Here is a 27756-nt window from a genome sequence, read left to right on the forward strand (position 1 = left end):
TATGCCGGGATCACTCCCGTTATGGCTGGAACCCCCCTACTTAGACCCTGGGGCCTTCCACCTGCCGGGTCTACGCGGTCCACCCAGTACAGCTCCCTCTGGTCCGGGGGACCCACCTCAGGCAGGTTCACCACCCTGGGGTCCCACGTCACCTGTTGGCTCCTCAGCGGTTGGGGTGGGGCCAGCTCCGGTGCGAGTTCTGCCCAGCCATCCTCAGTTCGCTCCTCCGGGCGTCGGAAGGTCGTCTGGACACTCCTGGGCCTGTCTGCCGCGGACACCCCCAGCGGGGTTCGTCGACGGCCCCCGAGACCTCCGCGCCCCCTCCTCAGCGTCTCTGGCCCAGGCCTTCCGCCGGCGGCTGCTGTCTTCCGCCCGTGGGTCGGTCCTCCCCCCCAGGTGTGCCGGCACCGCATTTAAAAGCGGACCCCGGCTTGCTGCGCATGCGCGGCAATACAGCCGGCGCTCCTCCAGCTTTCCGCTCGCGGTGCAAGCTGCCGGCGCTAGTGACGGGGCTGGCCCGTCACAGAAAGGTGTCCATGAAATGTCTCTTGGCATGTCTGATGTCGTATGCTGCATTACCCAAGCAATGGCAATGTGAAAAGGCTTGTAGACATTATACACTCGAAACTTACTCCTGTTTTGACTTCAAAACTGAGCTCATGCTGCATGTAAAAGTTGCATGATCTACACTGCATGTATATGACTGCTGTGCTATGCATATGCTGGTCCTATGAAAGCAGTCAAAAGCCTTCTCAAAGTCTATGAAGTTTATGTAGAGTTGCCATTGCCATTCCAAGCATTGTTCTGTTATGTTTCATGGAGTAAAGATTTGGTCTGTGCATCCACGCCCTTTCCAAAAACCAGCTTGCTCTTTTCTGAGATTGCTATCAACTGCCTCTGATATAAGCGGGACTATGATTTTACACAATACTTTGCTGGTCCCAGGCTATGTCTACACTGCAGGCTATTTTTAGAAAAAGGTACGCAAATTGTGGTTCACAATTTGTGTACCTTTTTCCGATTCTTTTTTCAGAAGAGGCTTTTCTGACATTTGGCCCATCTATACAGGACCAAGTGTGGGAAAAACCTCCTCTTTCAGAAGAGCCCTTATTCCTCATAAAATGAGAAACAGAGAGCTTCTGAAAGAGCATGCTTTTTTTTTTTTTTTTTTTTTTTTTGGAAACTGATCCGAAAAAGTGGATAGCTTCCCTCCTGGACACAGCAGAGTTTTTTCGGGTTACACTCTATAGTGTAGACAGAGCCACAGATAAAAGTGTGATACCATATCAATTACTGCAGTCCTAGAGAGTTCCTTTCTTTGGTATTTTCACTATAACCCCACTGGTCCACTTACCTAGCACTTTTTCCCTTTCCCAGACTGATGTAAATAGAGGGGCTGGAGAGATGCTGCTAACTCGGGACTTACGTTGAAGAATTCTGCATTCAAGTTATTTTTGCCAGGAGCTTTCCCATTTTTTTAAGGATTTGATGGCTTGAATGATCTTTCTTAATTGGAGTGTCTGAATTGATATCAAGACACCTAGATGTTTGCCTCCTCTTTAGGTGGCTCCTTGTTCAGCCTTCTTTGAAACACTCTGTCTAGCATATTTCTTGGCCATTTTAATAAAGACCTGCATAATATCCCAGGGAATTATACTGATTTCTTCCAGTCTTACTTCTTCCTCAAGATTAGCACATCTGAAAGCTGGCACTTCATTTATTCGGAGCTCTTTGAAATTCTAATAATTTTTCCAAACCATTCAGGCTCTCCCATAACAACACGCAATGATTACTGCAATTCATTCAAGAGCAAACAAGTTTAACATTTTTTCTAGTTTGTCACTTTAAAATCACAAATAATTTGTGGTTTCTCAGTAAATTACAGACAGATTTTAAAAATTTAACTCATAGAACACACATAGTATCAATGTAAAGTCTCTGATTCTTCTTGAAAAGCTCCTTAAAATACTCTTTTTCTGTGATCCATTCCAATCATAAATGGTCATTCAACACTCTATTGCTACACAATTGGAACTTATCAGAAAAAAAAAAAAGAGTCCAGTAACTGGCATACTTGCTTGAAACTTTGGAGATGCTGATTTAAATCCCACTCCACTGTCAGCTCTTGGGACAAAAATCACTTTGGATCTCAGTTCCCCACCCACAAAATGAAGATAATAGCATATATATTCACACACACACATACATACATGCATACACACACACAGCCAAGACTGTCAGATGCTATAGTAATGGTACAGGTAAGCTAAATATCTAACAGTGAAACCTTATACACCTCTGTCTGCTCTCCATAGCTAGAAAATAAAGCCCCATGCAAAATCCCTTTTTCACCTTTGATTATAAATAGCCTTGGCAGAAATCAATTGTTATATAATATTGATGGACAACTGTCAGGGCTGTTCCCCATTCTGGCACGCTGAGTGCAGAAGGTGAGGGCCTACAAGAGACTTTAAATACCTTGCCTTAATAGGCTCTGCTTAAAAAACTCCCCCAAGTCACAGATTCATACACTTTGAGAGGTAGCTGCCACCATCTAGTGATTTAATCCCTAAAAAAAAAAAAACACAGGAAGAAACACTTGAGATTCTTTCCACAGGGTACCCCAAGCTTTTTTAGCTCAAGAGAGCTTGAAAAACAAACAAAAAACACAGAAAACAAACTGTGTCCTTGATAGCGGACCTCTCAGGCTAGGCACACACACACACAGATCTCCTGTTACCTTCCAGGACACAAATCAGCCTTAAAAAGGTGATTTGCCTTGGGGCCCGGCAATTCTAAAGGGCCCAGAGTTCACAGCTGCCTCTACTGCCCTTTAAATCGTCACTGGAATGCTGTGCGGTGTACTCTGGGCAGTACTAAGGGCTGGGAAAGGGGCAGCAAAGCATGCTGAAGGTGGTGCCGAGAGTTGACCTCCCCACCCCCACTGGAAGTGCAGAGTCGTCCCTCCGCCCTTTGCTCAAGGTCCTGGCATGGCTGTCAGATGCTCTGCTTACTGATATAAATCTAATCATTCAAAACCTAAGTATAAGTGAGGCTGGCAGCACATACACACACACACACCCCATTGTTATGGGGCATGATGGGGATAGGGGACACTTACCTGGCTCTGTGCCTCCTACTGCTCTTAGACACCGTCCCTCCACTCTCGCTTTTCCCATTGGCCGTGATTCTGGCTATTGGGAGCAGTAGGGAAAGCCTCCAGGCGAGGAGTTTCCTGTGCTATAGTTCCCCTAGCCAAAGTGGGCATGGGCTGGAGAACCAGCACAGCCTCCCCACTGTGGGGAGGGAGGGAGCCCTAAGCCTGCACCTGCAGACCACACTTTGAGAATCTCTGCTCTAAGGGGATTGCTCATGTAGAGTTTGATCAGCAGTAGGAGCAGGGGATGAAGTTCAGTTAAGGTGGAATCTTTACCAAATTTGAACTGCCAAACTCTAACAAGTCTCTACTATGCACAAGCAAACAGATTTCTGGAGCTCTTGCCTTGACAAAACGTGTGTGAACTTTTAAAACAGGAAACATTCCTGACATTAGGGAGACTCCCTGGAAAATTTAAAATCCCTGATCCAAAGTAAAAGGAAGCTCTAGAGCAGAAATGGGTAACCACGAATAGGCCCTCCATCTCAGTGGGCTGGAGCAGCCCCCTCGCTGTCTGCTCTGCTCCCCTGCCCTCCCCTCCATGCCTCTCGGGCACTAAAACCTCAGACTTCCTACTTCTCTTCCTCCCTTCCAGCTAGGGTTGCCAGATGGTTTCACCCAAAGTAAGGGACATGCTTGACATTACATCACAATCTACATTACATCTTATTTAGAACATACCGGACATTTATATTTTCTCAGTTTGTTTCCCGAACAGAAAGCTCAAATACTGGACTGTCTGGTTCAAAACCGGACACCTAGCAACCCTACTTCCAGCACTGTTGGAGCAGCTCTGGGAGGAAGAGGGATGGAGCACAAATCAGCAGATTCATGGAGCTCTGAAGTACTGGGAGGAAGGGGAAGGAGTATGAAGTGCGGGACTTCAGTGCCCTACTGCACAACAGGTATGTGGGAGGGAGGGCAGGCAGGAGGGCCGCAGATGGAGTCCTAAGGGACCACATGTGGCCCACGGGCTGCAGGTGCCCACCACTGCACTAGATCCTCTAATGAAACAGCATAATTTGTTCTGAAACATGGGAAAATAAGATATTTTCCCCTTTGACCTCATTCTCATAAACTGCTGAACTACATTAAATGAAACTTCTACAAAAATGTCAGCCCAGACATCTGACACCGAAAAATTCAAACTTTTAAGCATAGTAAAGTCATAAGCAACTGAAAACAGGGTCTTATAATAAGATGTGTCGGGCAAGCTTAACTATAAACATTGCAAACTATGCCACCTAGAATATCTCCAGCCCACTCCTCCCATTGTCTTACTGTCCTTATGGTAAAGATTTTTCAGGTGCAATCCGTCAGCACCCATGTCCCCGCATAAACAACCACATTCAAGTTACAGGCACAGTTAAAATACTGTTCCCTTAGGTAAAAAAAGAAGGAAAAAAGTCATCTGAGCTCATCTTTACCTAGACTGGGGTGGGCTATGAGCAGCCGTTGGATGCTTTATTTACCTGTGCATCCACAGGTTCAGCCACATGCAGGTCCCATTGGCCATGGTTTGCCAATCCCAGCCAATGGGAGCTGCAGGAAGTACCATGGGCTGGACCACTGCTTCCCACAGCTCATATTGACCAGGAATGATGATCTGCGGACAATGGGAGTGGCAAGCAGCCATACCTGCAGACATGTAGGTAAATAAAGCATCTAGCAGCCCACCAGGGCCTAATCCTGGCAAACTGGGGGCCTTTTATTGCCCATCCCTGATCTAGACTATGAAAAGCTGCAGTAATATGGGTTATAATAAGGTAAATATAAATCTTCCATGCTGTTCTCGTCTTTTTGGTTTTTTTACTTCTTGCTCTTTCCCAGTTGCAGGCAGCTTGTAACCTCTGTTTTTGTCACAGTATTTCTCTATACGCTGTCATGAGCCCACACTGACAGTCATACAGGGCAGGAAATGTATAATACAATAGTGTTCAGCCATCCTACTGTGCCTAATTGTTTCTGCTTACGATGCTATATAAATAATAGTAGTACCTCAATTGGAGTAGAATAGTATATTGAAAAACTTTTGCACTACAGATTGAAATGACTCCAGATATAATGGGTTGTGAGCAGTTCTGCAGGGGAATTGTGAGAAAGTTTTCTTCAGTGTTGTTTCACATCAGTTTTTGCAACATGCCCAAGCCTCACCCAATACAATGCTCAGTTTTGAAAAACCTAATAATTAAACCCCACAGAAAAACTACTAAGTTTCACCCAGTGTCACCCCAGCAAGTTACAGGAACTTTGGAAAACCTATAGCGACTTTTAAGTTTGTCATTAAAATCTGCCCAGGTCAGTTTCACATGGTTTGAGTTTTGATTAACAGATGTTAAAAGTGCAGTTTTATCATCATATTGGCTGAAGTTTCTCTCTGTGAAGGAGAAAAATAACCCTTTAATTGGAGTCCCCCAAGCCTACCAACGAGGACTTCTGCCAAATCCTGCACAACAGTTCTTTATGGCAGTCTTAATAAGAATCCACTCAAAAAGATGAATTCCACTCAATTGCTTTGATTACTGAGGGTCAGTTCCTCGGCTGGTGTAAGTGGATATGGCTCAAGGAAAGTCAATGAGGAGATGGGAAGTTAGAATTATGCTGATTAACATCTTCTCTAACCTCAAGGGTTCAATTCAGTTCCTAGCATCTCTGCGACCCAGCATCTCAGTTCAACACTGGGTCACAATGGCCAGGGAGAAGATACATCCAAGGTACCAGGAGGTACGAAGAATCAGGCTGCTGCATAGGCAGCTTAGCACATTATCAATAAAGTGTTCTCTTCTTTTGCAGAAGCCACAGGGGACCCTGCTCAGGTAAAATCCTTCTGAGGTGAAGGGAGTTAAAAATTCCATTTTTTTCTAGTAAATTTCAGAAATATCACAAACTGTCATTGAACATTATCCCTCCCCTTAACAGTATTGCTACTTGGCCTGCTTGCATTATACCACTCATTTAAGTTTCTTGACACGAAGAGGTTGTAAAAAGTATCTTCCAGCATTGTCAACCTTAGTAACTGAAAATCATCTTAATGTGCTAAAGCAAAATCCACTTTCAGAGTCAGAATGCTGCAGCTTTGAGGTGAGAAGATCATCTACTCAATTATTAAAACTAACGTCTGAAGTCTAGCAGGTATTTACAGGAAAGGAAGATCTGACGAATAGGGTCAGAATCATGGAATTGTTTATATACAAGCTTAAACTTGTCTGTAACCAGGCTAGCAGGCAAGTTCGGCATGTTTGCATAAAAGTCTTACCCAAAGGCAAACAAAGTTAATGGAATATCTCTCGTTGACTTCAGGATTAGGCCTTTTATACTCTGCACTAGTCAAATTAAATTAGAATAAACATGGATAGTGGAGGTTGTGACATCCGAGCTATAGAGTATCCTTTCCATATCACTCTATTGCCAGGTAATCTTAAAGCAAACCCTCCTTCTCTGTAGACCACTTTAAAAATATAGAAGGAAGGTGCAGATATACAAGATCTATAAGCCTGAAAAATAGGTATGCATCAGGAAGTGGAAGTCTAGACATTCTCTCTAGATTGCAGCGCACAAGCTCTTAGCTCTTACTACCCTCCTTTCATTTTTTCTCACTGGGGGTATCTCTAGACTGCAAGCTTCTTTTGAAGGAAGCTTTTTTGGAAGAGCGGGAGCGGTGACAGGACCCGGGTATGCCATCACTTCACACTTGGTAGCACATGTTTTCGCCCTTGCTGCACGAGCTGGTCCCACATGCGATTGCACCACTTGGCGTCATCGCGTACCTTTTGGGCCAGGGTTTGCTGCATGTCACGCAGGACTGCAACGTGCTCTTTCACGAGGTCTTCATGGAGCCTCCAGCGCTTGTGGTTCCCCCAGCTTTGGGCGGCTGCCTGTGATAGCGTGGATCGCCCTTCAGTGACAGCTGGTCCAGGCTGTGCAGGACAAGAGGGAGAGGCGGTCAGTCGTCCATGCAGACACTATCCCTGAAGCCGTGCCCTCCTATGTGAGTACGGAGCAACCGTTCTTGGAACAGGGGATACTGATATCCGGAGAGCAAGGCCATGTGTGGCATGCACAGCAGGCCCTGCCTCATAGGGGCTCCAAGGTTCCTAGGGGACCATCCTGCCCACTTTCCAGCCTCCCCTCTGCCCCCCATAGACAAACAGGCCAGGGAAGTGTCCCACCACAGTGGAATCCCATGTGCGAGAGAGGGGCCTGGAGCAGCCTGGCCCTCCTTGTGGCCCGCACATACACCTGCATCTGGCAGCGCTGCCCATGGGAGCAGATGGTGCCTCACGCATGCAGGCATGACCATGTGCTCTGTGCGGCACTCCTTGGTCTGTGTGGGGTCATGCTGCGTGCGCCCTTGTGCCCAGCCTGCTTCCAGCAGTGGCTGGCGGGAGGAGGACATCCCTCCCAGGGGTCAGACGTCTGCGTGGCCTCCCCCCCAGGCTGTGAGCAACAGCCTTTGTGTGTTCAAGGGCTGGCTCCTGATACCACGTGGTGCACACTGCCACTGCACATGCTTGCACATGCATGGACAGCTGCACGCTGTCCAGGCCAAGCATGCCGAACAACGATTGCATCCCATCCCCTCTGAGCCCGCCTCTCCCACCCTGTGTGTGTCTGACAAAATGAGAGCACTCACCTGATGATCCCTCCCTGGCCTCAGCCTGGGAGATCTACTGGGCCTGGGGTATCGGCTCCAGGCTGAGGGTGACAATGCTGCCAATGTCCTCCTCTTCCTGCAGCTGTTGTTCCTCGTCGTTGTCCTCCTCAAGGAGCTCTGGCCAGGGGAGCTCTGGTGTCTACACATCCAAGTTCCCCAGGATCTGGTGCAGCTCTTCATAGGGGCAGGAGTGGGGTCCTGCCCCAGAGCGAGAGCTACACTCCTTGGCCTTTGCATAGCCTTAGCATAGCTTCTTGACCTTGCTACATACTTGGTCCAGCGTGCAGGCGTGGTGTCCCCTCTGGGCCAGAGCTTCGGCCATCAGGCCATAAATGTAGGCATTTCACCTCTGGAAGCGGAGATCCTGCATTGTTTCCTCCTCCCCCACAACTCCAGGAGGGACAGGATCTCCGCCCTGGTCCAGGAAGGCACCCAGCATTTGGTGCTCCTGGATGAGTCCTCGGAGTCCTGGTGCTGCCCCCTGTGCGGGCCATGAGGGTTTTGGGGGGCTTGTGGCTGCGTCGTGGGTCAGCAGGCCTTTAACACTCAAGCCACGTGGTCAGGGTGCTATTGCAAGGCTGGCTTCCTGCCACAAGGCTACTCCAGGGTGCCAGTAGCTTTAAGAGCTGGCAAGAGACAGGAACTAGAGCTGTGATTAGTGTGGATGGACTGTCCACCAGGGCACCTGTGCTATTTCCTGGAAACCTCTTCTTTCGAACAAATTCCCTCTTCCACGTCCACACAGGCCTTTTTCTGAAAGAGCTCTTTCGGAAAATGCATTCTTCCTTGTAGAATGAGGTTTACCAATGTTGGAAAAACCCCTGTGTTCTTTCGTTTTTCTTTCAAAAGAATGCAATAGCGGTGTGGACGTTAGTGAAGTTTTTTAGGAAAAACAGCTGTTTTTCCGAAAAAACCCTGTAGTCTAGACGCATCTTGGGATGTGCTGCTGCCACTCATTTGCCCAAAATCACCACTTAGCAAGCCATATAAAACATTAAGTAATAGTTCATAAATCATGTAATCCACAGGGAAGGAAGCAAATTTAGAAAAGCAAAAATAGATTCTCCTTCACCACATATTATTATTGATAGAGAGAGAGATGAGAAGGTTAATATTAATTTATTTCCTTGAGTTTCCATAAAAAGAAAAAATTCTGATATTTTCTCTCCATAAATGTTATATAATACACTGCTTTCTAGGCCTCATATAATCTTTATTTTCTCTTTATCCTCACACATAGATCCACTTTACTACTGCATACTGTATATTATTTTAATTTGCAGTTTTTTAATATTTTCTCCATGGTTACAAGAACACAAAATTGCATGGAAACAACACTCATGGTAGGATCACACATCAAGGCCAAAGAATATCAGTAATAATGACAAGACAGATCTCGTAGGTTTCTCTCATAGTGTTTTATGTAAGAGTAGTAATGGAATGTCAGCTCGTCCTCAGGCAAGAAACTTGGTCTTACAATATATATTTACATAGTTAATATTAATAACAATTTAAACTTGCATATTAATGTCAAGCAGGTTTTTAAAAAAACCTTCTTTTGCTCATGAAGACTTCAGCTCTGATCTTGACACAAACCACAATTAAACTTGGATATTAAACCTTGAAGCTATGTCTACACTGCCCCCATTTTGCACAAAAATATGCAAATGAGGCAAAGTGTGGAATATTGCCACAACTCATTTGCATAATTGTGCAATATTCCACGCTTTGCCTCATTTCCATATTTTTTACGCAAAATGGGGGCTGTGTAGACATAGCCTGAGAGTTCTAATATACTCTTGATCCACTTGACAGCTATGCACCTCCTCCATGAACATGAATCCTGGGCTATATTATACAGCATATGTCAACCTAAATCTGTAAGCATGTATACTAACAAGTAGCTCCCACCAATGTAACTTACCCATTACACCAACTTAATAATTTCTAAGTCAATGTAGTTAGGTTGACTCAGTTGCTTACAAAAAATATTGCTGCCTTTAAGAAACTGTTGCACAATGCTCCACCGTTGCAGTTAAGTTGGTTCGAGAACTGGTGAGGACATGCATCGACACAAGGAACATACAATGGTTGTGTAAATCCAGTACAAGAAATCCCCAAAATACAAATGGATTGTGTTCCAAAAGTTCATTTGTAAGTTGTTGTTTGGAACACGGAACACATATTCCCACAGAAACAATGATATAAACAGTAGGTTGGTTCCTAGACTGGCCCACAAAAGCCTATTTAAGCCATCATGTAACTGAAATACTGTATATTTGCAATGAAAAATAGTAGAAATAGCTTTTTATTAAACCTTGAATGCTGGTGCTTGAAAAAAGGCAAGTTTAAATAGAGGAGGATGAGGAGGGTAAATGGAGATTCTGAAGAGGACTTCTGGGCATCCCCCAGCTGCCACACAGACACCCCAGGTTCTGCACGGAGCACTCCAAGGAGTTGAGGGGCCAGCAGCTAGAGAAAAGCAGTGAATTCCCTTTCAGGGTGCCACTTCTCTCCAGCCACCAGCTGTGCAGCCATCCCCTGCTCCTCCGGCCAGCACTTGTGCCCCTCACGCCCACCTGCACCTCTCACCTGATCTCCTGGGGCTGCAGGCAAGCTTTTGGTTGTATGTGCGAATGTTCGTAAGTCAGATCGTTCTAACTCGAGGAGTGCATGTGTTGTGGTGGCAGTACAAAGATGTAACTAGAGATATAAAAAGATGGTTAAAAAGATAACCGGGGAACCACTAAAAATCTTAGCGGCTACACATGCTGCAGGCTCTGCTACATAAAGCTTATTTAAATAGTGTGTGTAACTGCTACTATTTTACAGCCACTGCAACAAGCATTCCTCAGGTTACCTGGTTACTCATTCATGTCCTTAGTTCTGATCCCGTTTTGAGTTACTGATTCTGTCTGTTAGCTTTCACCTGTATAAGTCAGGCATAGCTCCATTGAGTTCAGTGTAAAATTAATGTAAATGAGAGGAGAAAGAGACTCACTGGATTTAATTATCCCTGAGGGTATGTCTACACTAGTTCAAACTAGCGGGGTAATGTATGCATACCGCACTTGCTAATGAAGCCCGGGATTTGAATTTCCCGGGCTTCATTAGCATAAGCGGGGAGCCGCCATTTTTAAATCCCCGCTGCTTCGAACCCCGTGCAGCGCGGCTACACGGGGCTCGAACTAGGTAGTTCGGACTAGGTGCCTATTCCGAACTACCGTTACTCCTCGTGAAACGAGGTGTACCGGTAGTTCGGAATAGGCACCCTAGTCCGAACTACCTAGTTCGAGCCCCGTGTAGCCGCGCTGCACGGGGTTCGAAGCAGCGGGGATTTAAAAATGGCGGCTCCCCGCTTATGCTAATGAAGCCCGGGAAATTCAAATCCCGGGCTTCATTAGCAAGTGCGGTATGCATACATTACCCCGCTAGTTCGAACTAGCGGGGTAGTGTAGACATACCCTATCATAGTACTGAAGAACAGAATAAAATATACATCTGGATTCCTTTAAAACCACATCAAATTCTAACTTGGGATTAGAACATGTTGGCAGAGAGTCTTGAAATTATTGTTTCCCTTCCCATTCCTTTGTACTTGATCCTGGAACACTACTTAGAACAATCCACTCTTTGTGAGCTGCAGCTTGTTCTTTCATCTGTATCTAGATAGAAAGAGCCTAAAGAGGAGATTTTGTAAATGCCAAAAGCAAAGGTTGGATCAAAACACATGCAAGTGTTGTATGGGATGCATCAACCTGATGAGCAACATAGATTAAAAGATGATAAATCATATTCTTTCATTATTTTTGGCCTTTGAGCACATGAGAGTAATTAACCTTAAACAGTATCTGCATTGCATTTTATAGACTGAAATTATTTTGCTTCTAGAACAACATACTAAAAAAAAAGAGCTTGGATATAATAGATTTCAAATCTGAGACTATGCTAGAAATTCAAGAAATCAATTGGTCTTATGCAGGATGGCCTTCATTTCATCATCAAAGGATATAAAACTTTTGCTTAATTTTTATATTGAGAAACTGCTGAACTTCGATTGACATTAATACTTCTCTAAAAGGGTAAATAGTACCACGATGGGTATTCCCAACCAGAGCCACAACAAGAGCAGGGCAGGTGCATCGTAATCAGGGGTGCAAAGACTCACTAAGTAAAAATAATATGCTGCAAAAGTAAAGAGCATGGTGCGTGCTAACCTAAGGAAAGGGGACACATAATTAATATTTTGTCCTGGGCACAAAAATACCTAGTTTCGGCACTGTTCGCAACAGAGGGGAGGCAGAATAAAAAAAAAATCAAAAAAATCAGCTGCTTAGAAGAATACCGCCCCCAAGTGAAAGGAGACACATTGTTGGAGGAATGGGGAAATTTTACAACTTCTCAATAAACAGCTTTGTCTTGGTAACGTCAGTCAAGTGGCAGGGTTCACTGACCATTTAAGATTAATGATGCCAACCTCTGGATAGGAAAGCCCATAGCTTTTACTCAGAGAACACACCAGAATCACAAAACACAAGGGGAAAGAGAGAGGGATTTCATCTGCAAACAACAAAGCTAAAAGCAAATTGAACAAGGGGAACTGTATTAAATGCTGTGGACCATGGATGTCTCATCAATACCACAAATAGTCTAGGAGCACTTTAAAGACTAACAAAACACGTAGATGGTATCATGAGCTTGATATCCCATCAAGAACAGTTCCTTCCTTGGATTACTGTTCCACTTACCTTAGTACAAAAGACAGGCATTTTGGAAAGGCAATTCATAATTTGGGAAGCAATTCCAGGCTGGTTGTGGTACCTTCGTTTAGGGCTCAAAATAGGAGACTTCAGTCTTAAGTGCAAACCCTCCAAAGACTCAGACTATTTTTAAATGCCCTTTCAAACCTAACTGTGCTCTGAGATGTGACTACTGTAGTTAAAACAGTACTACTTATTCAACATTTCTGTGCATTAAAATTATTCAGAAAAAGTAACTACAGTAAAACTCTAATAGTCCGGCATCCAGTTGTCCGGCACTCCTGATAGTCCGGCATGAACTGGAACCCGGAACTGCTCAGGTCAGCCACTCACAGCCTGCGCCATTCCGCTCATGTTCCCCAGCACACACAGTGTCCAGCCTGCACATACTAACAGCCGGCCGCTAAGCACAGGCAGCTGCTTCGGGACCCAGACATAAGGTTGGGGGAGAAGATGGATTGGGTGACAGTAGGGAGGGAAGGTGTTTGGCTCTGGGGAACAGAAGGGGAGAGGAACGGGATTGGGTTGCGCACAGCGTCCCGGCCAGCTCACTGAAAAGCTGGCCGCTCAGCGCATTTGCCCCAGCACCTGGAGGGAGATGCACAGCTGTACCAGCGGCTCCGGGACCCAAGCATAAAGGGGGGAGGGAGGGAGATTGGGATGGGAGTATGCCCCCTTATAGTACCTCCTGGTACTCCGGACATATCTGATAATCCAGCACCACCTAGGTCCCAAAGGTGCCAGATTTTCAGAAGTCTACTGTATTTCAGTGACACAATAAATTAGTCACTATTAGTATTCTTTGCTATTATTAACTCAGGGATTCAGATCATATTAACTAAGGATACTTTATTCATCATCACAGAAAATACACCCCCAAGCAAATACTTTGTTGAAGCTGAGCAAGATTCAGTTCTGCCTTCCACATCATCAACAGAACTAATAACTAGGAGCTTTTCTACATGAGAAGTTATTCCAAAATAGCTAATTCTAATTAACTCCCTACATAGACATTCTTATTCCAGAATCGGAGTGCTCCAATTTAGCTCAACCCACTTCAAGCATTCTTATTCCAAAATAAAAATGTCCACATACGAAGCTAAATCAGGAATAGTTAATCTGCTTTTAACTGACATCCTGCCTTATTCCAGATTAATTTTCAAGTGTGGACAAGCCCTAAATTTCAATTTCAATAACTACATCTGCCCTAAAGTATGCATCTGTTATTTCACTGTAAATTGAACACATTTGACAAGGAAGCAGTGAACACAAAATGTCAAAATGCCTTTCTCCTTCTCAAAATGCAGTTCTGCTCTGAAGAAGTTAGATATGTCTATCACCAGCAATCATCTGCACCATTGTCCTGATGCATTGCTCACTGAAATAAATGAAAAAACTTCCACTGGCTCCAGTGGGTATTGCATCAGACCTGAATCAAGAGTGAAACTGTTTACTTCTAAATCCCAACCCTTTTATAGTATGTGATATTGCTATGACAAACTGATTAAATATTAAAACTATCAATGTGCATTATAAAATATCCCACAGAAACCTACATAATTTTAGTTTACCTTTAACAATAGAACAGTGATTTACTTACATCAGACATTTAACTGAAAATATGCAATTAGCAAAACTCATTTCTTTGATATGGCCCTGATTTTGACACACCCCTCCCCCAATTTCACCACCACAAAACTGATCCACCTGTAACTTCACAAGAGGCCTTAGACTCAGGCTACAGCTTTTCTTGAATGTCTGGGGTAAATAAGAAGTATCGTAAGAAAATTCCTAAGCAAAAAAACTGAGTTACATTTGAACAGATACAATTTCTTCAGATAATGCCTTAAAACAATCCTGTGGTTAAAAAAACCTCAGGAAGTCAAGAAATCCAAAGTTACGGTTATAATTTAAAACCATTTAGAAAACTGTACACTGCATATGAAAATACACAATTACTGTACTTTAACCCAAATAACCCTAGTTCTGCTTTGTATATCCATCCTGAAAACAACCAAAAATGTAAACAAAGGGCTAGCCTATACCAACGTGCTACATCAGCACAGCAAGTCTAGTGAAGATGTGCTATGCTAAGGGAGAATATTATCTCCTCACCATAATTACTCCTCTTCAGCAAGAGGTGGAAGCTACGTCAGTGGGAGAGAGTCTCCTACTAACTTAGTGCTAGCATAGACAACACTTTGGTGGATTTAACTTGCATTGCCTGGGAAAGGGGAGGTGACTTTTTCCATACCAATGAATGTAATTACATCAATTTAAACAGTAGCATAGACAAGTCCAAACTATCTACAAAAAGCTTAATTTTGTCAGCAACACCACCCAGAATAATTTTTAATCTTACAGGAAACTGATTACACATGACGGTATCATCAAAACTAAACTCCACCTGTGTTTACATAGATTATGCATAATACTTCTGCTTTCTTTATGCCCACATTCAATCCATTGAAAGAGATTTATTTTACCACTTCCTGAAGAGAAACGGAACACACCCAGTAGTCACTCATATAGCACACATATGATGACTATTAAATATTAATTCTTAAATTTTTAAGATGTACAGGATAAAAGAAAGGAGGGATTGCACACTTTCAGGGATAGATATGAATAAAAACAGTACAATTCTGTAGTCTACACTTTTTTACAAAATACCTTTCAAGTAAGCTTGCACGTCATTTACAGTAAAATGTTCATGTTAGGACTAAGTTATCTCAAATCTTATTTAATAGATTTTTTTTAAGATAGGAATTATGTATCCAATTGTGTGAAATATTGAGTGACACTTGAGGGAACTCAGAATCTTACAAGATTTGGAATTTCTCTTCATTACTTTAATAAATTGCTTGTCATAGTATCAATTTCATGCTTTGTCATTTATCTTAATAGCAATTACAGACTTTATGGAATCAAGTTAGACACAAAGAAAAATATTAGGAAAGTATTATATTAAGTGATCCATTTGTTTTATTCAGTGTATTTGCTAGTATTTTGAGAACATGATTAAGGCTTTACAATATTTTCATTTACAGAAGCAATAGTTTATCCAACCAATTTTAAATGGCCTAGACAACAGGACACCTATTACTCATCTTGGGAATAATAATCTATTTTAGGTACTTATCAGGCAACTACCATTGATTATTAAATTACTGTATCATTCTATCAAAAAACTCTTCCCAATATCAAGCTCAAATTTTCCATTTTGTGTCATACCAGGACTCCTACCTATAGCCTCTTGTTCCACATTAAACATCAAAGCTCCCTCTCTGATGTGTACTAGCTTCATTGTCTTTAGACATTCATGTTCCTAGACTTCAGTTACTCCTTTTTAAGCTTTACATATTTGGCTCTCAACCACTTCTTGCAAGTCATTACCCTTCATTACTTTAATCAATGTTTTTGGTGTGGGTTTTTTTTTTATTCTTTCAAAGAGTTAACGTCTTCCTAGTACTACTTGACCAGCATTCGAATTATGGTCACACCAAAGGTATAAGCTTTAGGAGGTAGCCGAGTTAGTCTGTACAGGAAAAAACAACAAATGGTCTGGTAGCACTTTATAGACTAACAAAACATGTAGATGGTATCATGAGCTTTTGTGGGCACAGCACACTTCTTTAGAAGAAGTGGGCTGTACCCAGGAAAGCTCATGATACCCACTAGAGGTGTAGTTTGTGATGTTGCTAGCCTTTTTCCCCTAAGATTTCCTTGTAGTGGGTAGCCATGGTGGGATCACTTTGGTCTATCCTAGAGCTAACAGCAAATAGATGATAACTGCAGTAAAGGCTAACACTACTCCAGGCAGCACAAAGGTAGGTCCAGGCAGCACAAAGGTTGAAATATTATCGTCACAAGCACCTTATCTGCCCCGGGGCTCCATCTATGGATACAACCAGTAGATCTGCAGATTGCTGGACATGGTAAAATGGGAAAAAGCAAGTTTAGACAAAACCAGAAAGAGGTACAATTTGACTATCAGTTCTACTATGCATCATGTATGCATGTTTTGGATGATTTCCTCTTAGAATCATTGTTCAAGCATCAATCTTATTTTCTGCCCTTTCCCCTCATTTCTCTGGATCACTATGCATTATTTCTTGCCCATGCTAACATTTACATCTCTCTATTTCATATCTGTAGATGTCACTAACTCCCTGTACTCCTTCTTGCAAATTATTAATGAAGGTGTTTAAATCACAATTTGCAAACTGAGGTGCCTAAAACGAGGCTTATTAATTCTTATTATGGCTCCTAAATAAAAATGGGTTGACATTCAGGAGTTCCTAGCACCTGTAGCTCACATTACCATAGGAAGTCAGAGGTACTTAAATTTTCTAAAAATCAGACCAAGTAACTATATCTTAATGAAACCAGACTTTTCATTGGTCCCTGAAATACCCTGCTGTACACATCCTCTCCCTGCCCTGGTTACTAAGCAGTTTTTCTTATTATATCTAGTTTACAGTGCTTTGAATAGTTTTAAATCCATGTGATAATATTAACATACTGACTTGAATTAATAAAATTTCACAAGATGCAGTATTAAATACTCCATTAAAATCCAGGAATTCATCATTTTATCTTGTCTATTAATTTTGTTATCCAATTTTCAAAATATCAGATTCCACTGGTAAATTTTACTTTTGTAAACCCATGCTGTTTCTAACTCATATTCCCATTTTTCACTGGATCATTTTTTTAAAAATATGTATTCTATACTTTACTAGAAAAGAGACAGGACAATAATTTCCAGGACACAATTTTCCTTTTTTGAAAAATCAGTATGTTTGTTTTTCTTCAGCCTTCTGATACGATACCTATGAAGGTATCCATGACTTTGATATCTTTGACTTTTCAGAAATAGTTATCATTAACACATTTTAAGATAAAAAAAATAGACCAAAGATAAATATACTGCGAAAGAGGTTCAATTTCTTGTTTCCCCATTTACTTCTCCTTACCTGCCCCTTAAAATTGACCTTGCTATGCTCCTGTAGTACAATGGCTTCAGAAATAAGGGACCAACTCCAACGTAAATCCCACTATAGCACAAAACCCACCATCCTGACACGTTATAACTACTAATACTATTCCTAAAAACAGCACAAAATGACAGATGGACTGCTTTCAAACAGCATTTTCTCCCAGAAATCTAATGCCAAAGCCTTGGCGACACTGTTCCCCTTATAGGCAGTGGCTTCCATAATGTCTGGATGATACCAAGAAAATCCAGTAATTTACAGGAAGGAAGAAATCCATTCATGTTGCATGGTTGTTCCTCCAGTTGATCCCCTGGCTATAAGATTGCTGTGTACTGATACTATGCACCATAATCCAACTACAGTAAACTTCCAGTAATCCGGCACCTTTAGGACCCAGGGGGTGCCGGATTATCAGATATGCCGGACTATAGGAAAGGGGGGCTATGAGGGGTCTGGGGTGGAGTGTGGGGGGATGCGCCCCTCCACGCTGTGGAACCAACCTGGCAGCACCCCAACTGCTCTACCCCAGGCGTCCCCAAATCAGCCGCTGCTGAAACTGACTGGCGGCTGACTCTGGGAAGCTCGGGGCAGAGCACCCCAGCTGCTCTGCCCCGGGCTACCCAGAGTCAGCCGCTGGTCAGTTTCAGCAGCGGCTGAATCGGGGAAGCCGAGGGCAGAGCAGCTCCAATTGTCTGGCTGCCCAGAGCACTTCTGGGTTCCAGATGGTGCCGGACCATCAGGAATGCCAGACCATTGGATGCCGGACCACTGAAGTTTTACTGTAATACCATTGTTATGAGACATCACTTGCCTTGAAGAGATTTCCTCCTTCTTTGCAGGTACTTCGCTGTTCCCATGTTTCCCTACATAGTATGTAGTACACACTGAGTTGTAAGGGTCTAACTCTAAGGTCCCAATGGGTGTCTTCCCATTGACTTCAGTGGACCATTATTAATCAGCCCATCACACAATGCAATCAGTCCTCAAAAGAAAGCCATTCCCCACCCCACAATAGCTTTCACCACAGCCTTTTAGTAACTCCTTATATATACAAACTAATTATGTCCCCTCTGGGGCGATGAGCTGATCCGGAACCAAGATCAGTAGCAACATGTCTTAATAAACAATTAGCTGCAAAAATTAGTATAATCCATTTCTGTCTGTAGACACAGACACCTGAACATGGAACTTTCATGGGGAACTTAAACATTAATCTAGAGACATATTTAATTGAGATAAAAAAGCCATTTTGCCAGCCCTCCCCTGGAAACATAGTGCTCTAAGTCAGGCTCCTATTAACATGTGGGAGTGGTATAAATTTTAAAGGATTTTTATCTTATCTCTAAGATCTACTAGGGTTATATCAGCAATACAAAAGATAACACTATCTAAAAGATAGGACAGAAATTACAGCTGAACTGAAAGTTACAGATTGGGATCACAGCGGCAAATTACAGAAAAGTGACAGGGAATTGCCGCCAGATAGTCAGGGTCTAGGCTCTTTCAGCTATATTTGCGTGCTCCCCTCTGGATCTGAGGCTTCACATGGGAGACTGAACAAAATGCAGCCATCTTCTTTCCCTTCTCTTTCTCTTTCTCAGTCCAGCAGTACAAACTTGAAAAAAAACCTTTAAAAACAACAAATAGTCTTGCAGTACCTTAAAGACTAACAAAACATGCCGATGGTATAATGAGCTTTCATGGGCACAGCCCACTTCTTCAGATGAATCAAACTTAGACAAAAGTGGCATAGTCTGTTTTGTGCCAAGTCAATTTCCTTTTCCACCCAGAGGGATCAGCTGGGTTCTGGGGAAATGCCGCAGGAGCACAGAATCAGCTGGAGAATCTCCAGCTCACCCTGGACTCCAGGAAGCTGTCCCTTTGAATCACTAGGATGCATGGTTTATTGGGACAGCCACCTAACAGCTGATCCGTAGATCAGCTGTGCGGCGGTTGTCCCTTTGAACCACATATCAGCACGGGGAGCGCAGAATCAGCAGGGGAGTCCCCCGCTGACCTCAGGCTCCATGGCTTTGAAATGCACAAGAGACCCCGCTGGGGATTCATGTGCATTTCAAAGAAGGAACCCACGTGCAGCCAGAGTCAGCGGGACTTCCCACTGGCCCCAGGCTGTATGTGGAGTTCTGCATTCCTCCTTTGAAATGTACAAGAGCCCCACCGGGGGCCCGTGTACATTTCAAAGGAGGATGCGCAAGTGCCTATCGACTAGTTGACGGAAATTCCATCGACTAGTCAATTAACTGCTATTTAACATCCTTAGCGGGAGTCTGGCACAGAGGCTGCTGGGCTGCCTGGCGCGGCAGAAGCAGCCAGGCTCTGCAGTGGCAACCCAGAACACAGAGGCAGCAGGGATGCACACCACGGTATTCAGAGCCCAGTGCACGAAGGCACTGGGGATGCCGGGCACTACAGCAGAAGCCTGGTGTGTGCACAGTCGGGAGGGCTGCCTGGCCCAGCAGTGGGAACCTAAGGCACAGAGGCAGCAGGGCTTCCTGGCACAGCAGCAGGAGATGGGAATGACAGCAGGAGCCCAATGTGTATAGGTGGCAGGGCTGCCAGGTAGGGAAGTGGGGGCTGACAGGGCAGCAGGGTCAATGAGAAGGGAGAGCCAGCTGAGAGGGCAGGAGACAGGCCAGGGCTATAGGCGGGGAGGCCAGAAATTACCACCCCTGGTCCAGCAAAATCCCTCATCCAGGACAGGTCAGGTCCCAATGGTGCCGGACCAAGCAGGTCCAACCAGTATCAAATCCTGTTTTCGAAGATATGTATATGTTACTACTCATTTTGATAATTTCTTCACTTCTGAGCTGTAGAAAGGAGTTAAAACCTCAAACACGATGTGTATTTTTTCAAAATTGACATTATGTGCCTCAGGGTGGTAACCCACAGATACTGAAATACCTGGACAAGTTACAAAGCAAACAGACAACCGATAAAAGACCATCAGACCTTCCAAAACAGGCAGCTCACACAGTCATTTACAAATCTAGTGGTCAAGACAGAGTAGGGATGTAAATAGTTAACCAGAAAGCATCACCCCTTCCAGGTGACGCTTACCAGTTACGGTTAACTGGTGGGGACTGGAACAGTCGTGGGCAGGGGCCTGCTCCTGCCCAGCTGCAGCAGCCCCCTGTGGCAAGCCTGGCCCAGTGCACTGCAGGCAAGGGTGCTCTAGCCCCACCAGAGTAGCCCCCACCAACAACAAGGAGCCGCTTCAGCCTGGCTGCAGCAGGTGAGGGGAACTGCTTGATTGCCCCCCCCTCCCCACCCCCACCACTCCCAGTTAATCAGTGAACTGTTTAAACATAACATTTAACTGGTTAATTTAACAGGATTTTACATCCCTCAGACAGAGAGAATTTGAGATGGGGAATTCAGTTGGCAAAGAAACACCAAGAGGGAGAAATGTTAGGGTTCTGGAAGTAGTCATGAAAAATGGAAGACAGCTCTTAAAAGCTAAAAAAAGAGCATATTCCACCAATGACTTTTAAATGCTTCTCGTTAATCTACAACTTAAACCACTATGCTGGGACTTAAACCACTGTCTCTCCTTCCAGGCTGGGCCATTCTCACTTCAGCTATCTCTGATGTGTTTTGCCACTCTTTCCCTTCCTGAGTGTGGGAAAGGTAATCAATTTCCCCCTCCTTCATACTACACAAGGTCCATTTGCAAAAGCAATAAACATAGTGAAGCAAAACTTTAGGACAGGGGTCAGCAATCCACAGCACGCGTGCCATAAGTGACATGCGAGTCCATTTTTAGTGGCACACTGGGCAGGAGCTCAGCCCACCCTCGCTCCCCTGGCAGCTGCTGGGGCCTTGCGGTCACCATGCAAGTGTAGGCTTGAGAACCAGCTCCAGCTTCCTACTGGAAGGGCAAGCAGGGGCAGAAGAGGCGTGGGTGTGTCAGGACCAGATCGGCCCGGCAATTGGAGCGGGAAAGCATGACCCCACACTGGGCTCCACATCCCTGGGGCTGCCCCTGCCCAGCCTGGATCTGCAGCTCCCAGGAGATAAGGGGTTAACACTGCCCTTCAGCCACAGGCTCTGCTACCTGCTCCAGGAGGCAGCGGGGCTGGAGCTGCTCTGCAGATCCGGGGGTGGCCGGTCATGAGTTGCTGCCACCTCCATGGGGTGCCGGGATCTGGACTGTGCCACGCTGCTCCCCACAGTGTGTGTGCAGGCGCGGGGATCCCCTTCCCCAGCACCCTGCTGCGCCTGGCCAGGCTGGAACCAGCCCCGAGCAGCCCAGGGCTCTACCTGCCCCAGCCCCAGAGGTGCAGCCTGCAGGTGAGGGGCGAGTCATGGCAAAGAGCTAGGCCAGGCATGGAAGTGACTCTGTCCTTGCCCCAGCACTGCTCCTGCGGGCTGAGAGTCCCAGTGCTGCTGCCCTAGCAGTGTGCACACTGGGGGCACAGGGTTGTAGAGGTACAAGGGGGGTGAAGGAGGATGAGGGGCATGGTGGGAGGGAGCAGGGATTGCACTGAGGGGGATGGGGCGATGCAGGGGATCAGGCTCTGGGGCAGGGGAAATCATGGGGTTGAGGGGAGCAAGGTTGCAACAGAGGGAAGATGTGAGGAGGGGGATACAATTTTACTTTGCAGAAGCTGCACTTTTCTTTACTCCCCATTTCTTTACCTCCCTCCCCAACTAGCTATTTGGCTGCATTCTCAGCCTCTCACCTTTTCTGCATTACTCCCCCCGCCCCAAACTCCCTCTTGTACCCACACCCTCTCCTGCCACCAAACTCCCTTCCAGACCCTGCCCTTTTCACCCCATCCTGCACCACACCTCCCACCCAGATCCTGCATTCCTATGCCACTCACTGGCAGCTCTGTCCCACATATTGAACCCCTCATTATTGTCCCCACCCCAGAGCCTAAGGAGATCCACAAAATCCACTAACTCCAGAACCCCAGAAAAGTAAACCTGACTTATGGGAAGCCCTGAACCTCAGTCCTCCCTGTCCCTTCCCTTCACTCGTGGGGCTGGAGTGCCAGAAGAGTGAGCTATCTCAGTTAGGGGCCACATCAGTGAGGGTTGGGGGTTTTGGGAGAAGTTTTATTTTTGCTTCTCACTTGTGTAGTTCCCAATTGATTTTTCTGTGGGTCACTGACCTCACCCCAACCCTAAAAAGGTTCCCCATCCCTGCCATAAATAAAGAAAACATGTCATCATCTACAGTCCACAACTTAAACCCTTCCAAGGCTTTATCCACAATCTACAACCTGTCCTGGAAAATGACCCCTCATTCTCAAAGGCCTTAGAGGAAAGGCCAATCCTCGCCTACAGACAACCCCCTAACCTCAAACCAATTATTTCCAATAACCATTCAACACACCTCCATCATAATCATCCAGGAACCCACCCCTGCAATCAGCCCCTGTGCCAACTCTGCCCACACAGTTACACTAGTGATTTCATCACTGGACCTAACCATATAAGTCACCAAATCAGAGGCTTGTTTAACTGCACCCCATGTATATTGGCCAAACTGGACAATCCCTACAGGAAAGAATTAATTAACACAAATCAGATATCCGAAAAAGCAATGCATAAAAATCTGTTGGAGAACACTTTAATCTACCTAGAATAGTGATAGAAATGTAGCTGTGTTAGTCTGGTGTAGCTGAAACAGAAAACAGGACTATGTAGCACTTTAAAGACTAACAAGATGGTTTATTAGGTGATGAGCTTTCGTGGGCCAGTGGAAGAAAATTGTCACAACCATATACACCGAAGGATACAATTAAAAAAATGAACACATATGTAAAGGACAAATCACATTTCAGAACAGAAGGGGTATGGGGGGGTAAATGTCTGTGAGCTAATAATATTAGAGGTGATAATTGGGGAAGCTATCTTTGTAATGGGTAAGATAATTAGAGTCTTTATTCAAACTTAGATGTAAAGTGTCGAATTTAAGTATGAATGACAGTTCAGAGGATTCTCTTTCAAGTGTAGTCTTAAAAGACCTTTGAAGCAGGATGCAGGTATTCAAGTTGTTGAGACAATGTCCTTTCTGGTTGAAATGGCAAGAAACTGTTTTTTCTTTGTGATCCTGTCTAATATCTGTTTTGTGGGCATTGATCCTTTGGCGAAGTGTCTGAGACGTTTGTCCAATGTACATAGCAGACGGACACTTTTGGCACATGATAGCATAAATTATATTTCTGGATGCGCAGGAATATGTGTTTTTGATCTTATAACTGAATTGGTTAGGTCCAATAATGGTATCAGCAGAGTGAATATGTGGACAAAGCTGGCAACGGGGTTTGTTGCAAGGGAAGATACCAGTGTGGTATGTCCTGTGGTTGTTGGTAAGAATCATCTTGAGGTTAGCTGGTTGCCTATAGGAGACTATGGGTTTGTCTCCCAGAGTCTCTTGGGGTTTAGTATCCTGTTCCAGTATAGGCTGTAATTTATTGATAATGTGTTGGACAGGTTTAAATTGGGGGCTGTAGGTGATGACAAGTGGTGTTCTATTGTTGGTTTTCTTAGGTCTGTCTTGAAGTAGATGGTTTCTAGGTATTCGTCTGGCTCTTTCAATTTGCTTTTTTATTTCTCTGGGTGGGTAGTTGAGGTTTATAAATGCTTGGTAGAGACCCTGAAGTTTCTGGTCTCTATCAGTGGGATTAGAGCAGACGCAGTTGTATCGAAGGGCTTGGCTATAGATGATGGATCGTATGGTGTGTTCTGGATGGGAGCTGGAAGCATGTAGGTAACTGTATGAGTCAGTGGGTTTTCTGTAGAGACTGGTGTCTAATTTTCCATTGCTATTTGTACTGTGGTGTTCAGGAAATGGATCTCTCGTGTAGAATGGTCCAGCCTGAAATTGATGGTGGGGTGTAGGTTGTTAAAATCTCTGTGGAATGTCTCCAGTGTTTCTTGGCCATGTATCCAGATCATAAAGATGTCATTGATGTAGCGTAAGTAGAGAAGGGTAAAAGGGGACAGGAGTTGAGGAAACGTTCTAGGTCAGCCATAAAGATATTAGCATACTGTGGGGCCATGCATGTACCCATGGCTGTGCCGCTGATCTGGAGGTATAAGTTGTTCTCAAACTGGAAATAATTGTGGGTGAGAACAAAGTTACATAGGTCTGCTATCAGGTTGGCAGTGGTGTCCTCTGGGATAGTGTTTCTAATTGCTTGTAATCAGTCTTCATGTGGGATGTTGGTGTATAGAGCTTCTACATCCATGGTGGCAAGGATGGTCTTATCGGGGAAGTTATCGATGTTTTGTAGTTTCCTTAAGAAGTCAGTAGTATCTCAGAGATAGCTGGGGGTGTTGATTGCATAGGGTTTGAGAAGAGAGTCTACATAGCTGGACGTCCCATCATCTCTGGTATCGGCATGCTCACTACTGGTTTATCCAGCTATGTAAACTCTCTTCTCAAACCCTACGCAACCAACACCCCCAGCTATCCCCCTTATTTATTTTTGGATCTGGACTTCTAACACTCCTGTCATCTGACAAAGTAGGTTGTGTCCATGAAAGCTCATGATACCCTCTACATGTTTTGTTAGGCTTTAAGGTGTTACTAGTCTATTTGTTGTTTTTTAAGTTTTTCCTGTTACAGACTAATTCGGCTACCCCCTGAAGCTTTTGAACAAAGTTTTAGTGTGGCAAATGCACGTATGCATGCTGATTTGCCAGCATCAGAGTCACTAATGGGGGTAGAAATATGCTCTACATGCTCTTCATTCATACATGCTCTTCATTCATACATGCTGACTTTTAATGACAGCTGTGTCAACACAGCCTTGTCGCTAAACGCTGCATAGTGCAGGCATACCCAAATTACTGTAATTTGTTTTTGAAGGAATGAGGGAGGGGCAATCTTGCAGCACCATTCCCTCAAGTCTTTCTCAGAGTTACTGCTTCCTAGGATCCTATTAGCATGGTTTGCATTCTTTGTTCCAATATATAGGACTTAACATTTGGCTGTACTGAAATGTGTATTGGTTACATCCTCCCAGTTCACCAAGCAAGCCAGACCGTACCCTGTTCATTATTTACCAGTCATCCAATCTGTGTGTCATCGACAAAAATCAGCAATAACAATTTTATTGTTTTGCTTCCAAGTCATTGATAAAAATGTTTAAAAGCACAGGGCCAAGCACAAATCCCTGTGGGAACCCATTGTAAACACACCCACAACGATAAACAATAGCAATTAGTTCTCTCTCTTACAATGTCTCGCACAATAGGAGAGAAGAGAAAGATATTAGGATGGTACAGGCTACTCCCACCAATTTATAGAGCAGTTTTACATGGGGGAGAGGTTACCCCACTGGTCTGTATTACTATAAATTCTTAGATTTCCTGCCAAAGGGAAAATAATATGATCCACAATAAATTCTTTAGCTTTTTTATCAGCTGAAAGGGGAATGGGTGTGTTAAATTCTCTGCGGTCATGACCCTCGCTTGCAGTGTTCCAGAGACGTGGGTCTCCAATTTACTAAGGACTGGTTGCAGCGTCAGTCTCAGGACAAGGGGGAGACACACCTCGCTAATTTACTAGACCACCGGAACTCAGCGATCAATTGCAAGGCCAGGCTCTCATCCACACGTGCCAACATCACCCAGATTAGCACGCAGGAAGCAGGGAGAGAGGAAGATTGAGCAGCCCTTGGTCTCGGCTACTCTTGCCTCTTTAAAGTCGCGCGAGCGAGGACCGGGCTTTGCCAGCGGTGCTGCCTGCCCCCCGTTTAGATATGTGATTTCTACCTCCGTGCTCCTTCCCCCGGGCGCCCAGAAAGCGACGATCGCACCCACCCCGCAACTCCCGTTAAGAAATGGGCTTACCTGGAACAGGCTTGTTCCGGCAGCATCCTCCTTGGACTGGCTGCCGAGGCAGCCCGGGGCAACTCTGCGTAATTCAGCCGAGCTGGGCGGCGGAGCGCTCAGCCCTACCTCGCTCCCCACACCGGAGCGGGGCCGGGAGGGCGGCAGCGAGCCCGGGCGCTCCTCACGCGGCCGGGGCAACACGGGAGCAGCCCGGCTCTGAGGCGGTGGGGTAACGGGGGAAAGGAAGAGCAAGGGACTGGGGCTGGCTCGGTGCAGAGCCCCGGCAGGGGGAGTCTCTCCCAGGGCGGCCCGCGGTGGAAACGCACAGGCACCTGCTCCCGCGAGCTCCCTCTGCAGGCCGGAGCCCGGGGAGCGGGCGGGGTCCAGCCCCCTTTCCCCGCGCGCGGTTCGCGCAGCGCGCAAGCAGCCGCTGCCCGCGGTCCCCAACTTGCTCCCAGGGAAAGTCTCTGTCCCACCTACCTGCCTCCCTTCCCGCCGCCGCTCTGCACCTGCGGGAGCGTCCCCGGCCGAGCGCAGCTGGGGCCTGGGCTGCTCTCCAGCCCTCACCGGCAACGCAGTGGCCGCCGCTGCCCGCGGGAGCCCGGCGCGTCTCTCTCTTGCCTCAGCCTCGGAGCCGCGGCAGCTGCCAGCCCCGAGCGCCTCCCCGCTGCCAGGGCAGCCGGCGGGGCCGCGCAGGGTGTCAGGCGGGGCGGGCGGCAGAGCATCCCTGAGCGCGGCTGCTGCTGCTGCTGCCGGGCAAGGGCTGGCTGAGGCGCGGGAGGAGGCGGCCAGCGCGGAGTTCGCTCTCTCCCCGGGCGCGGTGCAAGGTGCCCGCTGCCCCCGTGGGACAGGCCGCTCCCAGCCAATAGCCGGACTGGAGGGAGGCTGGTCGGCGATTGGTAACAACGCAGCTCAACAAAAGAGGAATCCGCTTTCCGGGGGCCGCCTGCAGGGCTGGCAGGTTGGCAGAAAGGTTGGTGGTGCCCAGTATGCACCTCTCCATCCCCACCTGCCTACGGCTCTGGGAGGGAGTTTGGGTGCAGGCTGTGCTGGGGCAGGAGATTGGGGAGCAAGCTTTGGGAGGAAGTTGGGGTGCAGGAGGGGTGTATACGGGGCTCTGGGGACAGGAGGTGTACAGGCTCTGGGAAGGAGTTTGGGTGTAGGAGTGGGTGAGGGATACAGGCTCTGGGATGGAGTCTGGGCACTGGCAGGAGTTGGGGTCCTGGGTGCAGGCTCTGGGAGGAAATTTGGGAGCTGGAGGAGAGTGTGGGGGAGAGGATGCAGGCTCTGGAAGCAGTAAGATGCACAAGGGGGTGGGGGTGCCACACTTACCTAAGGCATCCTCCTGTGGCAATGGCTCCTAAGGGCCGT

At 45.8% G+C, this 27756-nt stretch overlaps 1 protein-coding gene across 2 annotated transcripts in view; it reads right to left on the reverse strand.

Annotated features, from left to right (window-relative positions):
- SYTL5 (synaptotagmin like 5) overlaps nt 1-27264 on the reverse strand; it is a 150549-nt gene extending 123285 nt beyond the window's left edge. Inside the window, exon 1 of one of the 2 annotated variants that reach the window (XM_075913248.1) lies at nt 26866-27264. The gene's annotated coding sequence lies outside the window, so the exon portion shown is untranslated. Of the gene's footprint in view, nt 1-26403; nt 26844-26865 lie in introns of those variants that run through there. The other variant, XM_014578968.2, reaches the window with a different exon arrangement.
- Nucleotides 27265-27756: the final 492 nt, after the last annotated feature.

Source organism: Pelodiscus sinensis, chromosome 1 (assembly GCF_049634645.1).
Source record: "Pelodiscus sinensis isolate JC-2024 chromosome 1, ASM4963464v1, whole genome shotgun sequence".
NCBI lineage: Eukaryota > Metazoa > Chordata > Testudines > Trionychidae > Pelodiscus > Pelodiscus sinensis.